This window comes from Rhinolophus ferrumequinum, chromosome 11, assembly GCF_004115265.2.
Source record: "Rhinolophus ferrumequinum isolate MPI-CBG mRhiFer1 chromosome 11, mRhiFer1_v1.p, whole genome shotgun sequence".
Taxonomy (NCBI): domain Eukaryota; kingdom Metazoa; phylum Chordata; class Mammalia; order Chiroptera; family Rhinolophidae; genus Rhinolophus; species Rhinolophus ferrumequinum.
In genome coordinates, this window is record NC_046294.1 from 29,658,710 (window position 1) to 29,675,685 (window position 16,976).

Consider the following 16,976-nt stretch of genomic DNA (forward strand, 5'->3'; position numbering starts at 1 on the left):
GGACATAACTAAGAGCTTACATGTGCATTCTTAAAAATCCACGATACCATTAATCTATCCAACTATCTGTCCATTGTGAAAGAAAAACAGCAAAATAGAGTTGATACTGTCAAGACAGCAGACTAAAATGAAACCAGGAGGATTCCAAGAAGCTGAACTAGTACACCTCTTCCATGTGAGACAGAACTTCTGAGCTGGCCTAAAACAAACGGCTTCATCCTGATACAGTTCCTGGAAGTAGCTCTGCATCTCTGAAATCTCTATTAAAAAATAAAATAAAATTTTCACCTAGCAGCAGACATAAGCAATTAATCATGTATAGCGTGGTAGAAGTCTGCCTGCTGGCACCAACACAGCTCTTTCAAAGTACCTTACGCAATCCTTTTGAAAGCCCCCCTTTTTCTGTCTTTATAAAATCTGCCTCTTTCTTTCCCATTCTGAAGATAGTTGGGTTTCTACCCAATTCTGTGTCCTCAATTGCAATTCCTAGTAGAGATCACAAAATAAAGCTTTTATTTGTCTTGTGATTCTTGGTCAAAACTGATTAACATTACAAGGTGTCAGAAGATTCAAAAGGAGGTCCTTGAGCACCTCTGCAGATTTGAATGATGTATGTACAAGAATCCTTTGCACTCTACTGTCTCCCTGGTGATCCCAGATCATTGTGGTAAGTCCTCCCACCTTGGTTGAGGTACAGGCTCTATTTGAGTGTCCTCTGTTGCTGGCTTTTTGTCTATGGGACTTAAAATGCCTCTCTGGTGAGTTATTAATCTTTTGAAAAATGGGAAATTCACTTTCTAAGGAAACGGTTGCTGACAGCCAGCTTCTAGAACTCCTGCTGCATTTATGTACAAAAATTATGAGCTCTCATCTTGCAACTTTCTACCTCACTAGCCTATAATTACCCGGGATGATTTACAGTGAAACTGTTGAACTTAGGGCTGTTGTGAAAGTCTTAATCTATCTACACAGTCAATTCAGAAAAGGCTGCAAAGCTAAGCAACCTGAAAGGGGAACATATTTTTTAATTGGCATTTTGAGGCCTCCAAACAAATAAGTGATTCAAAAATTGTTTTCCTCCAAAATAAATTCTAAATTAACCAAAGAAAATTCTGAGTTGCCCAAGACTTACTAAACTTGAGGAAACTTCTAAATGTTCTTCTGACATCTCATTATCTGCACCTCTGCTCCTTTGCTGTCTGTCTGTCCTCTGATGAACCATCTCTTGAACATAGCCTCCACCTCCTTCAACAATTTTAAAAAAAGTTGGGGGGGGGGACATAAGTTATCCAAAGAGAAACTTCAGTTCTGGAAAATTCAAGTTAAATACCTAGGACATCTAATTACTGATTAAGGTCTCCTCTGGATTCCAACAGGATCCAGGGCATTTTAATGTTTCCAATCACCAAGCTTAAATAAAAGGCAACTCAGAGGATTCCTAGATTTGGCCAGATATTGTAAAAAAAAAAAAAAAAATTATAACTCAACCTTTATACGCTCTTGTCAAGGCTGACCAAACAGAGCCTGTCACACGGACAGAGGAATCCCAGAAAGCTTTCAATGAAATAAGAGGCAGTCTTTATGATCTCTTTATGATTTGCCTGCTTTAGGACATCCTAATTATCAACTGCCCTTTTTCCTTTTTGTCCCTGAAAGAGAGGAAAATGCTTTAGGTGACGACCCAATGACATGGAAGCCAACATAGGCCCATTGGATCCTTTAGTCAACAGTTAGATCTGGTGGTCAGAGGTCTCCGTCCCTGTATACACCTATTGTGACCACTGTCAATTTACTACAACATGTAGAAGAAATTATAATGGGCCGTCCACTGACTCTTTTTGTGTCTCATGTAGTGAAAGCCTTACTTAACTGGCATCCCACTAAGCACCTCCCTGCTAGCAGACTAACCTCCTACGAAGTCCTCTTATTGTCTTCATCTAATGTGACTAATGCTCACTGTAATACTATGTATGACTCCTGTTATTCTCCTCCCTCGGTGCTGACAAAGCCCCTTACAACTGCCTGCAATTCATAGACCAGCTACAAGCTCCCCAGATTAATTTACAGAATACACCTTTTGAAGATTCTGAATTAGTTTGGGTTCCTGATGGTTCTCACTTAAAAGAAGAAACAAGCCACTATGAAGCAGGCTATGAAATTGTCTTTCTAAATGAAACCGTCGAGGCAAGTCCAATGCCTAGGGGACATTTGCTCAACAAGCGGAGCTCTATGCATTAATTTGAGCTTGATATTTGGACAAAAGTAAAGTGGCTAACATTTATACAGATGGCAGGTACACCCATTGGTATGACTTAGGTATGCTCCAGAAACAGGCAGGATTCTTGACTTCTCCCGGACAAAAGATGAAAAAACAGGTTCTTACAGTTTAGAACTCTTAAAGGTTATCCAGTTACCTAAATCTTTAGCAATCATAAAAATCCCTGGACATTCAATGACCAACACAAAGGAAAATAGAGGTAACCACTTGGCCAACACTACCGCTAAGTTAGCAGCATTAACACAATCTCAGCCACTAATGAAAGCACTGGTGCTACTGGGTTAAACCATTAGGGATTTAAAATACGACATTATGGAAGCATAGCACTTAACGACTCAACAGAGTAGAAAGAAATGGTTAGAACAAGGCTATAAATCTGACCCTAAAGGAAACTTACGGGTAGGTACAAACAACTGACCTCTCCTCCCTGATTGCATAGAACATCATTGATCTCAATAGGTACATAACTCACTGGAACAATGATCAAATGGTTTCATGGGGAAGGCAATACTATTAGAAGCCATCTCCAAAGATAGCTTCCTAAGTATACGAAAAATGCCACATCTGCCTACAGCACAACCCTGGGAAACCCATTCGTATCACCTCCATGGGTCATCACCCTTGCCTGCAGGGCCCTTTGAAGTCTGGTAAATAGATTTTATTCAGTTGGCCTCTTCTCCAGGATACAAAAATGTGTTAGTAATGCTGTGTATGTTTCCTCATTGGGTGGGAGTATTTCCATGTCACAGAGCCACAGCATCAACAGTAAATAAAATATTCCCAGGAAAGCTTTCTACCTGGGGAATCCCCTCAGAGCTCCACAGGGAGCGGGGAACTCATACGGGACACATTATCCAGTCTCTTTGTAAGAACCAGCTGAGTTTGCAACATTTCCATCGTGTGTATCATCCCCAGTCCTCTGGTCTTAGAGAATGGACTAACGAGGTAATCAAAACTCAACTGGCAAAGCTGGTGGAGTCTTTTCATCTGTGTTGGCTTAAGGCTCTTTCCTCGGTATTGATTAACCTAAGATGTACCCTCTTCAGCAAACACAGACTGTCTCTTTTTGAAATTATTACCAGTAGACCTGTGAGATTAGATCAAGGAATGTACTTAACCTGCACTGCTGTAAGGAGGCCTCCTGATATACTTTTAAGGGCCCTTAAAGTATAGGACTTTTAAGGGCCCTTAACACTAACTCACAGCTCGTATAGCAATCTTTCCATAACACGCTCTGGGAGACAGAGATCTACAATATCATGATCTCCAACCGGGAGATTTTGTCTATTGGAAATGCCATGTCCATAAAGATGCCCTTTGGTCCCTATGGAAAGGGCTGCATCAGGTGTTACTCACTAACCCTTATGGTGCTAAACTCAAGGGTACAGACTCATGGATTCATGTTTCCATTTAAAAAGGAACACCCACACGTGAGTGGTCATCTCAACCTACTGCAGATCTTCAATAGAAAACCTCTAAATAACCCAAGACCACTACTAGAATTCTCATTCTGGGATTAAAGTAGACAGCACCTGATATAGACATCTCTTCCAAGATCCCAGACCAAGCCAGTTATACAGGACTCCACCCAGCAGCTCTTACACTTGGTCTTTCTTTTGATCACCTTGGTTTCATTTACTGATTATATTACTATCATAGTGCTATTATAACCTATTTTGTATTGCACTATATTGCTTTCATAACCTATTTTTCTCTTTAATAAAATTCTTGAGAAACATTCTTCCTTTTCCTACTTCTTACATCCAACTTCAGATTCCTATGTTTGCTTACTGCATGACTACCCTATTTGTCTGTCAACACCCCTTGCTCCCACCATCCAGCAATTACCCAATAGCACCGATTTAACAGACTGCTGGATGTGCACCTGAGCTAATCATACTCATGAGGAACCAGATTAACGGCTTGGCCTTTAAGCCTTAAAAGCTTACAACACCTAACTGGACATAATACCAGATTTAAAGTCTTTCTTTATTCTCATAGTAGAAGGAATAGTCCTTCTACTATTCTCTGGTAGGTCAGTGTGTGCGCCCTACTATAAATACAGTAAGAAAGCTTGAGGCACATCCTAAACTAGAAAGTTCTCGGTTTATCTGAACACACTCAAATTCCAATAATACATAACAAAATAAAATACTACGCTGCCCTAAGCCATCAGCAAGATTTGTCCCACTGGCTCACATTTTGCCCCCTGAACTAAAGAGTAGACTCTAAAAGTTAAAATAAAAATAAAAAAAAACAGTTAGATTCTAAATGTGAGATGGAGGGGTTAAGACTTTTAAGGCTTCAATTCAGTCACTTTGTTCCCCCAGAAGAATTCTATGAGAGTAACGCTATTTTTGATAACATAGACTGAGAAAAGACATTGAGCTGGTATCTAATTGAGTACTGATTACTGGGTATGGGAATTTCAAGAAGAAACAGGAATCTGTGAAGGATTCCATGAATCGGCGACTTGAGAAAAGTATCTATAAACCATGAAAGGAGCAGACAAACATCAGTCATTTTACTATATTGGTGGTGAATGTTTAGCCTGCATAGTTCACTCTGGGATCCTGGCAGAATAAGGAAGTTTCTGAAGTAAGTAGGAGATTGAAAGAACACAAGAACATTGATGACAGAGACCCTGACAGCTTTTATCAGGGGTGAGAATGTGGAGAGGGTGGAGAGCGGAGAACTGAATGAAGGGGATTTATACAGTTTAACACCTTAGAACTTCAAAAGAATCTCAATGCCAACACTACATCTCAGAAAAATCAAAACAAAATCTCAGGACAAACCCAGCGTTGGTACATCTTTAAATCTCCCAAGACTTGCAATGTGCAGCCAAGGTTGCTCACCATCTCCTAAAGGAAAAGCGGTGGTGCTGATAAAAGGTGAAATGGAAGTCAAAGTCATAGTTGTTAAGGACATAGAACATTAATACTAGAATTGTAAGGTCAAGCTGTCAGAAATAATGGCTTTTATTTTGATTTCCAACCATTTATAGAGCATTTTAATAATTATTTTAGATACCTTACTTCTAATTGCTACCGCATTTATTTTCAATATTGATAAAAATGGCCACTACATGTACCAGGTATATGTGAAATGTGCCATCAAATGGCTATTGTCATATTCTTAATTTAAAGATTAGAAATTTGCTAAAGTCACACAGCTACTTGGAACCTAAATCATTTTAACTCAAAAAATTCATCCTCTTCCTACCATAGCACAATGGCTCTCTGGATGTTAATGGAGAGACTTGAGACTGCAGATGCTAATAGAGGGGAATGGAAATCTGAGAACAAACTGTGCAAGTCTTCAAGAAAGAAGTTTCCTGGAGTTGGGTAGATAGAAATGCAGGGAGTGGTGTTAGGTTGGCGCAAATGTAATTGTGGTTTTTGCAATTTTTTAACCTTTTAAACTGCAATTAGTTTTGCACCAACCTAATAGAAATCAAAGAGCATGGGTTGCAAATAAGGGAACCATGATGTATAAGGGCAAAGACCAACGGTTCAGAATGAGCTTGGTGACAGAGACTGTGGGATGGTCAACAGGCAAGGAAGCATATTAAACTTATTTAATATTAAAATAAAAATAAAGTGTATAAAGTGAAAGCCATTCCACTTACCAAGAATGAAGTGTTGATACAGATATAAAGTGATAGAAATATATATATACACACACACACATACACACACATATGTGTGTGTGTATATATATATATATATATATACACACACACATATATGATATGTGGATAAATATAACATATAAAAATATGTATAGATAAATTAGATAAATCATCGTTTTAGATACACAATGCTCAAAAGAATATATACCAAAGTGTTAATTGTTAATACCAATTGTCTGTGGTGAGTGGATTATGGAACACTTTCTACAAAATATACATTGCATAAGAAGTATGCACCACCTATGTTCTTTTTACCATTCTATGTGGAAAGTTTATCACCTCTTCCCCTTAGTCTCATGAAACTGAGCTGGGATGGAGTTGGAGGATAAGAGGCCTCCAGTGGAGAAGGGCATTTTGTTATTGGGGAAAGCCAGGTTTCACATGAGTCTTGGCATCTACCTCCAGGAGCATTCCGGAAAAGCTGAAGATGATACTGCGTAATTCTGTTTTTAACAACCATACTGTATTGTTATTTTATTTTTACTTCTGCTTCTCTAAGGACAAACTTTTCTCAATTTTAAAAATTTTTCACAGATGCACATGACGCATCCAATCCTTGTGCTTCCATTCTTCATGTCCTTTTCCCAGTGGCTTTCCTTTGGGATCTAAAGTCAATAGCACAGAGTAACAGAATCATATGGTCATGCAGGCAAAAGAGGTTAGGTTCCATATGTAGTTTGTTCCAAGGTATTTAATTTAATTTATACTGAAAACAAAGCCCAGAGCGGTTGACGTGTATCACTGACCCTGTCCACAAATCTGACCAAGCATCTACAACATCTACAATACTTTAGTACACTTGTTCTTGCACCTGCTTTTTCTTACACTTAAAGGTAAATCTCGAGTGCCCCTTTTTCTTAGCATTTTTAGCGCATGGCACACTGAAAATACTCCATAAATGTTTGTTAAAGTGAACTGAATGACTGAATAGAATCCAGTGACTGTGACTTAACTCCTGGTCAAGTGCTCCTTCCATTATTTCAGAGTTTTCTGAATTATGCTCCATGGAATTTCCCTGGAGATGTAGGAAGAAAGAGGGTCTCTCACCCGAGAAGCCCATTCTTTATCTGTTTTATGTATTGATAATCAAGTTCAATTTTACTTGGGAGAGTGCTTATTAATTTAAAAGATTTGAACATTTGTTCACTATACTTTGTGTGGGGGGGATGAATGGTAGGGAGGGGGAAAAGGTCAATTCCAAATAAAAATGAACTTAAATATATTTGAACATGGAGAATAAAAAGGAATTCCACGTACTGCATTTATCAGAAGAAATAGATTGAAAGCTTTCTCTGAACAAGACCCAGCTGAAACAACAATGTACCGGACGAACAACTCTGAGACTGCCAATTTGGGTAACACCCAGGTTTTATTGAACACTCGCTTCCATTTCCCAGATTACTGTTCAGCAATATCCTCAAGGATACTGTGCGTTCTCCACACAGTATTGCAACATCGCTATATACAAGGTAGAAACAGAAATGTCACTAAGCAGGTTCTACAATTAGCAGAGAAGCTATGAATGTGGAACATTTTAAATTTCCATGCCTGGGGAAAGTTACTGATTTTTTTTTTTTTTTTTTTTGGTTAACATCTTACAGAAAGAAAATTAATGGTGTTCTATACAAGAGTATAGAGTAAGCTATAAATATTAGTGAGGTGGCAGATTTTTGAATACTTGGGATGTATTGGACTTGACACAGCCACACCTAGAATGGGTTACGTAATCAAGACCTTCATGATTTGTTAAATTTCTTCTTTGTCTAAGGACAGGGGATCTCTCTATAACTTAACTTCCAGTTTCCCTCCTCTCCACTTTCTAAAAACATTAAATAAGAAAGAAAACAATAAATAACTAGGTTCTAAGAACATGGTAGGGCCAACATTTGAATCCTAAGCATTGAAAATCTTCACTAGTTTCTAAAATCAGACTTGACATTTTTCCTCCCTAAGAAAATTCATTTAGAAATAAGGAGCTACACTCAATCAGCATCATGTTATATTAAAATGCAATGAGAACTCTCATCACAGTCTTTACCAGAGTAGACTCTTAACTTTTATGTAAAAACTCTAAAGCTGACTCTTCTTGTTACTTAATATGCTATTGGCGTTTGTACATTAGGCATTTCAGTAGCATTTATTCAAAGTTAAATGCATATTTCCAACTGAATTGCTAAAAAAAACTGGAGGAGTCCATACAAATAAAAACCTGTCAGCTTTTGCATGTGTTTTTTAAATAAAATATAACGTAATCTTTTTTAAGCCCAGAATTAATTATTCTCGGGCCCTTTCCTCATCTTACTATTCAACTTGTTGATACACTTTCTTTCCTTAATTCTGCTGAACATTTACTGACTACAAATGTAACACCAGCAAAAATAACTGGAACAGTACCTTACATTGTTCACTTCTGAACTACAGGTGCCCAGAAATGCCTGCCATATACTAGGCTTTTAATATATATGTATGCTGAATGAATTAATTAAAACTGTAAAGAAGAAAATAAAAGTCACCTACAACCCCCCCAACTAATAAACAGCTACCATTAAAATTTTGGTAATTCCATCCAAGGTATTTTCCCTGAGCAGTGTATTTAGGACTGATATACTGCTGATACTCAGAGGTGTGACCATACTGGCTGTTCATTTATGACAGGAAAAACAAACAAACAAACAACTCATAACTGAGTTCTTTAAAGGTCTCACCCTCCTCATAGGTTGGCCTGTCGTCCCCAGGAAACCTTCATCAGGACAGGGTACCTATCCAGTTAAGCCTTGGAACCGCTTATGGCCTCCAGGAAAGTGCTCTAGGACTAAGGTCTGCATCCATTCTGATTGGTCAGTGCCAGAGCCCTAAATATTGTTAAGTATCTGCCTTTTCACCTTATTACAATCCCTCTGTAACTGGATACTTAGAACTGTACTTGATACCACAGGTAAATGTCAACCCTGTAAAATAAATTACTAACTTCACTTTTATAATAAACACAATACAATTTATCTTTTTGATTAAGTTACAAGGATCCTCAAAAGAACATCTAGGAAAGGCAGTGTGGTGTGGAGGTACAGCGTGGCTTAGAATAGCTATGCTCTGGGTTTGAAAGCTGCCTGTACTCTTTTCTAATTGTGTGACCTCAGACGAATGACTAAGGGATAAGCCTCCGTATTCAGAACTAAACAACAAGAATAGTAAAACTGTCTTCACAATTTCAAAAAGAGGTGTTGTAGGAATTACATGAGATACAATTTGTGAGTAGTCTAACACGTAATTCATTTTAAGAGAAAACTAAATTATGATAACCAATTTTTCAACATTCTGCTAGTTATTATAATAGCAGAACTTTTGTAGACAAAGATCATTTCCACTGATTAAGGTATTGTATATTTTTCTGCAGGACAAATAGAGCTATTATCAATTATTTACATTTCAATAGTTTCACTTGTATAAAAATTCAGTTATAATCAGTTTCCGCATAATAATTTCTATCTTTGCCCATACCTAGCAAATGACATATATTGTCCTTTTTTTTGCTTTTATATTTAAGACTGTAAATCTTCCTCTAGCGTAAAAGTCAATTCAAAACATTTTCTGAGAGCACAATGCTTGTCTATTCTTACAGAGAACACACACAAAAAATGAAAATGAGTTGCACCATATTCTCAAAGAGGAAGAACAGAACAAGCATTTATTGAGCACTTATGATGTCCCAGACTTTGTGCTAGATATTTTTAACCTAACTAATATCATTTCTACAGCAATCCAGGTGAAATAAAGATTATTAATCTCATTTAGCAGATAAGCAAATTGAAGCTCTTGGGGGTTAAGTTACCTGGGGAAATCACTTGGCTGAAATTCAAATCCAGATCCAAATGCTTACTTTTTTTCTGTGGCATAGGAAACTTCATGCCAAACATGGTCTGGGATACAAGTTTTTGAGCTATATAATTTGCAATATCCTTTTGGTAAGAATAAGCAGCACAGACAACATTTTTAAGCAAAAGTCTAATAGACCTAGAGATTTAGAACTTTTGGGAGGTTAGCTGCTCATCGACCCAGGGGTCCATCAATCGACTGCCTAAAGCTGACCCCACATCCTTTTTTGGTTGGTTGGTTGGAGTCCAAAAATGATTACTAATTGTTCTCTTTTATTATAAATGTCTCTATTAAGACAGAAATCTTTGCACTGGTCTTTGCAGTAAAACTCTAATAAAATTTTGATACATGTTATAACATAATTGTCTGAAAGGATTATTATTTTCTTTTATTAGACCACTATATCTGAATTTGTGAAGAAAGACATGCAGAAGCAAACGCAATGCTTCTTGGTCCACACTTTAAGCAAACACTTAATTATTCAAAGAATAATTACATTGTTTATATTTATACTTTTGATGTGTCTAAAATCTCCCTGTAGACACAGCCAGAATTTCTGGCTTTCCCAAATATTGGGTGGTAGAGTGGCTGAATGTCTTTGACAGTTGACTAATGGAATGTTGAATCAGGGATACATTTAGTTTGGGTTTAGTAGGATATATTTACATGGTTTACAGGCACTTCCACGTGCTGCTCAATTATTACTGACTATCCTAATGTAGCAATGAATTTTGAGGTAATTCCTTCCAGTTCATATTAACTCTTTCAGGTGCCAGGTTAGGGGCTGTATGGTAAGATACACACGATAATGAAAGAGAAATAATATCTGAAACATATGGAGCCATAAACTACACTATGGAAAATTATTTCACAAATTTCAACTCATATATGAAACACACTAGAGCGAGTTCCCCAAATTGTACAATATTAAAATGCACGTGACATGACCATTAAATTAAAAAGCTGAAATAAACTTTTCAAAACTATCAACAATTAAAAAATGTTTTTCATTTAACTGTGCTACAGGAAAAGACTAAATTACTTTTCTATACTTTCTATGAAATATTTTTTAAACATCGTATGCAGAGGTAATAAAAAGTGCAGACAAAAATGTAGGACAAAAAACATTACAGAGATGAGTCAGGCAGTTAATTAAAAACAGTGACTCTTTTTGACTTTTGAATTTATATACTTGGAGCTTTTTAAAATTTGCGATTTTTCCCCCAGTTTAGTTACTTTCATGCCTCATTTTTGTATTCATAAGTTTATATTCTTTTCTTAAAGAGACCTTCCAAAATTTGATACCTCTTTCCATGAATAGCTATAATGAATCACACACCTATGTGCCAGCTATCCTGCTAAATGTTTTACACATTTACTCCTTAACCGCACAACAACTTCATGTAGAAGAAAAAAAAAATATTGCTATTTTACTGGCAATGATACCAAAGTTCATAAATAATGAACTTGCCACCAAATGAACTTGACTCTGTACCCCAGGTCAATCTGACTCCTAAGGCAAGTTACTGATTTAAGAGTCTCATTCAAAGGAGAGAACTTAAAACAACCCTAGGTGTCCTTTTTAAAGATTTTCTCAATTCAGCACAAAAATGTCTTCCTTTTTCTGTAGCTAAGAGTTTCTAGGAACTGTCAACTTAGTTAAAAATAGCATGTTTTCATTGTTTTCTACAAAGTATGTAAATAACCCTTTCTCTGCGTTAATTGATTTCAAGTATTTTTTTCCCAAGATGTGTCAGAAATCCACAAAAACCCAAATAGTTGATATTTTGACTATTTATGAATTTAGTAATAACAATTTGAGCTGCTTTGTATATAAATGACATTTTATTTATGCATTGCAGAATTGTACACTTGAAACCTATGTAACTTTACTAACCATTGTCACCCCAATAAACTTTAATAAAAATTTTCCTATTATTATTCATTCTTGAAAAACACAAAAATATAGAAAAATGTACATCTGCCTTCCTAAACTTCCTTTCTGGAAGTTTCCATCTGCAGTTAGCGGATGGAAATATTCATTCAGATATATCCTACCATTGCCACAAAAACGTTAAGGTGCTTATAGTCCTTTAAACAGATGTGAAAGCCACTTGTCATTGTTATTTGCTCCTGAGAAATTGATTTCAAAATCCCCTTCAGGTCATGAATAAGTTTCCTTTTTCTGCTGCCCCAGCTTTTGTGCCAAGGAGCAAATCAAGATTCCTCTTCAGAGTGTACAGACCCAGCACAGGCATCTCATTCTTCCCTCACCCCGCCACTCTCCAGGTCATGGCTCAGTGCTGAGAATACTTGGTGAATAAACTCTGTGCATTGTTGCTGCTGAGGCTGTAGTTTAGCTATTATAAGTTTTCTAACCAGAAAGAAACAAACTAGAGATGCCAGAATTTTCTACTCATCTGCCTTGATTTTTTTTTAATAGAAAGTATTCAGAAATCACTTTGATTTTTTTCTAAAAATGGAGAAATAAGTTACAATATTATCAATCTGCCAGTTCTGCCATTATATTATATGTATGCCTGGTTTTAACTTAATGTAATTGAGTCCATGTAAAACTAGATTACAGAGTTGATACAGTGGGCAACAGTAATCTAAAGAGGTTAGACTCTATAATTAAATTAGGGGTCTAAAATAAGAAAGCTTGTATAACAGTACACTCCATCATATAGGAATGAATCAGTTGTGTGGTATTCCCACACAACAGAATATCTTGCACTTGTTGAAGAGAGCGGTATCATTTCCCAGCAGGCTGCTACATGCAGGGTTGAAAAGTTGTTTTGGGTGCTACTAAGGCTTCGCTTCGGAAGTTATCTATCAGCAGGAACCTAGAGGAAGCCCAGAACTCTCCATCTTGGAGGATATCCCCTTACCCACTGTCTACACAAACACCTCTCTGCCCCGTCTTCTCTCACACATAAGTCCATTAGGACTCAGTCATTGTGCTCCGTAATTCTATTCCTACCAGTTACTTCAAGAAGACCAGATTTTCAGATAACCGCTGAACTCTCAGATTTTGATCCTCTAGTTTTAGCAAAATGGGGATTGCTTTTGTGATCATCTTCTACTCCTTCCCTACTCTTTGAGATACTTTCACCACACCCTCTTTTACTCAAAGTCATCAACAATAATGTCTTTTATGTCCCCTCACCTTAGTGCTGTAACTGAAACCTGGGATGTCCCTGAAACCCCACTTTTCATGCAGCAGTCTCAGGTGATGGCTATTTGTATCTCACACCAATAGGTACTGAAGATAAATAGTAGATTCTTGTTCCTCATTGATGCTTCAAGACCATTTTCTCTCCCTCCTCAAAGATTCACAGATTTGAATCTCATATTACCAATCCATATTTCCTACTACCTCTTCTTATGGAAGTCATCTAACACTCCCTGGGACACTTCCCCAACTTCTCTGAAGATTTTTAAACTTGGCTTAATGTAACTCTTACCAATATGACTACCAAAATAATTCTTTGAAATTACAATATACACAGATAATCTTTCTAGGACCTTGACTTCTCAGTTCTTTGATCTCTTTCATCAAGGTTTTCTCCTACGTCACTCATGTACTCCCATGGCATACTTTTGATTGGTGACAGCAAACCCTCCATAATCTCCAATTATCACCTCCATCCTTCTAGTTTACTCCTTTAAACTCCAATTCCAACACTCCCTTGAACCAGATTTTATTTATTTATCTACTTATTTTTAATTTTTAGTGTCAGGTGTACAAAACAACCTGATTAGACATCAATCCATTGACCCTTGATCCAGATTTTCAATCCACTGACCCCACTGTATTTTCACAGTCCTTTCCTCCCGTCATACCCTCACTTCTTTCTTTATGTGTCTTAATGGTCAATCATTACATTCACTCACTTACATATACCTTCAACTCTCTAACTCTTGTATCAGTTTGTCATAAACCCATAGTGTGAGTATGATGCTAGTTAAAAACAACAGCCTATCTAAAGTCTATTTGTACCCATGAATATTAACATCACTGGAGAAAAACACAGCTACGCTGGATAACTTGTCTAACTTTAAATTGATTTGAGTGGATCCCTGAGGCTGCCATGCTGTCATATTTTCTCTTCTCTCTTTTAACATCCAGCACCTACATTCCCATCACTCCGAGTTGCAATTCTTTTGTCTACCTCATCATTAAAAATAAAAAGTATTCAAAAGGAATTATCCACCCAAACAATACCTACCCACTTATCTACACTTGTGGCCATAGCCTCTATTTCATCACCTGCTATAACAAGATTTATGTGCCCCTAGGTAAATCAATTCTTCTTGAGAAGTAGCTCCTCTCTTATCACCTGCTAAAGGAAACTGCTCAAGGATCTATAGATATAATCATATAAAGATGTCCAGGGAATATCTTTAAGTGAAAAAAAAAGCATATTTTAATCTGAATGAGCCAAAAACTAGAAGAACATTATAGGTAAAAGAAAAGTGAGCTTGCAGATGTCTTATGCTGAGCATATTCACTTATTTTTTGTTATTCTTGTTAAATGTTTATTTGTTCATATATCCATTCACTTATTTATTCATTCATTTATACATTTATTTACCATTTAATCTATGCCAGGAATTATTCTAGCTTGGTGAATAAAGCAATGAAGAAAGCAGAAAAAATGCTGGCTTTCATGAACTTTCCAATATAGGCACAGTCAATAAATAACAAAAATAAATAAGGGAGAGTATATTAAATGGCAGTAAGTACTGAGGCAGGGAAAGGAGATAAGACAGGCCTTCAAATCTATTTCCATTCTATTTCTATCTGAGAATATTATACTTTATATTTATGTCTGAAAGTGTTTATTGATTATCTTGTCATACTTCTCTGAAAGAACAAAGAATATAGATAGAAATTAAAGTTATTTAAGACATCTGTGAACATGAGACTCTTACTCTAAAAAACAATCTGGATTGAGTTATCATTACAATTAATAGAATAATAGCATTTATTCCAAAATTTAATGAATATTAAACATAAAATCTAAGATTTTATTATAAAAGCATCTCTTAAGGAGACCATGGATGGGCTTTTTGTTTTTTGTTCAATTGGTTCAGGCATCCATGGGTACCTGCTACTTCCTACTATAATGAGGTAGGTTGTAGCATCAACTCCTAGTTTTTTGTCTTAATCATTTTGACTTTGGGGAAGAACCAGAAGTCACATGGTACCAGATCCAGTGAATAAGGTGGATGAGGACACACTGTGATGTTTTTGTTTGACAGAAATTGCCATATATCAGAAACAATGTGTGACATGGAGCATTGTCATGATGGAGGTTGATTTACGTCTCACTTTAAAACACATCTTCTCTCAACTATAGCTCACACCCAATTTACTGCACTGAACAAGTTGAAACTTGTCACATACTGTTACTAAGTTGGACGCGCCATTTCCCATATTGAAGATCCCTGCTTTTCCATTGGATGGCACTCAGCAGCAGCATTCACTGTACTTTTTGATCACAACTGAAAGGCTCCATGTCACACACTGCTTCTGGTATGTCAATTTCTGTCAAATAAAAACATCATGGTGTGTCCTCATCCACCTTATTCACTGGATTTGGCACCGTGCGACTTCTGGCTCATCCCCAAAGTCAAAATGACTGTGAAAGGAAAACATTTTGAATCAATTCAAGATATGGAGGCAGCCATGACAGCACCACTAAAGACACTCATGAAAGAGGACTTCCAGAATTGCTTCAGAAAGGGGCAAGAACGATGGGCTAAGTGTGTTAGAACAGAGGGGGAGTATTTTGATGGGGATTAATGGCAATGTATCTTTTACTGTAATGATTTTTTAAAAAATTTAAACATTCACTGTATTTTTTGATCACACCTTGTATGTATATGTTACGTCACAACTGCTTAGCAAAGGGCATAGACTTAGCCTTTAGCACCAAAATTGAATGTTTAACCTTTCTACAAGTTATAGTTAAATAAAGAAAACCATATTATAACACCATATGACTAATAGGACAAACGGTAAGCTTATATGTTACAAAACTGTTAGCATTTCTGAGAGTGATGCCTCTATTTATCTTCTAACAGAATATTGAAAAAAAACTATTATCATCTCAAAAGGAATTTTCCAGTCATCAATTTCCATTGCATTTATAAAGAATATCATTGAAATATCTTCAAAGAATATTACCATGTTATTTATCTTACTAGTGGTTAAATATTTCTTCGTTGCTTAAAGTGTCCATGTAGAGACAGAATATGAATTCAATTTATATCCTATTTCAAACTCATAACTGCTATTAATTAATTTGATCTAAGAGAATAAATTTCGTATATGTGACATCAGCATCAGGTACGTGACACTATAAGATTTGTAAAAAAGATACCATGTTGGATCCAGAACAACGTTTTGATTTTATTTCAGACATGGTCCCAAACTATTTTCTGATTCTATTTTCAGATCCATCAGTAACAACAATGTGATTTCACATTCTGGAAAATCTGCTTGAAAGTAGTTCCACTACTTCAGACAAAAGGAAGGTGTTTCTTCTTCCAATATATATTGTGAGACTTAATTAATGGGTGTAAAGCAGTTGGTGAGTGTGAGATAAAAGGCACCATAGTAGGCAAATACAAAAACAAACAAAAAAAATTATGTAAGCATTTCACTGTGTGTCATCTCAGCTGGTGTGGCTGATGAAATTGTCAGGTATTGTCCCTTGTTGTCCAGTTACTCTGGAGAAACAAGGTCCAAAATGGGATTGGTTTTTCCTAGAACATGATATGTACATACCTGGAAATATATCTCAGTGTGACTTGTTTGTTTGGCAAAAAATTATTTTTTAAAATCCAACTCCGGTGATTTCACAAAGGTTTCTGATAACAAGTAAGTGAGCAAAGTAGGAACTAAGGTAGTAAGTTTATGCATAGCTTTCATTTATAACTTCACTTCCAGATGCGATCATGACAGGGAAGGTAATAGGGCCTACCTCTAGGATAGGCGCTAATCAATTTGTGTGGTTGTCAGGAGGACGATGACGAAAATGACTCTGAGGCTATAGCTAGAGCCTTCAGAAAACAGGGCCATGGAAGATGAGTTTTGACTTTCACAGCAGTGAAAGCAGA

At 36.6% G+C, this 16,976-nt stretch overlaps 1 protein-coding gene across 5 annotated transcripts in view; it reads right to left on the reverse strand.

The window, feature by feature from the left end:
• ANO3 (anoctamin 3) overlaps positions 1-16,976 on the reverse strand; it is a 344,736-nt gene that overhangs the window by 38,059 nt on the left and 289,701 nt on the right. The gene's annotated exons all lie outside the window — the stretch shown is intronic.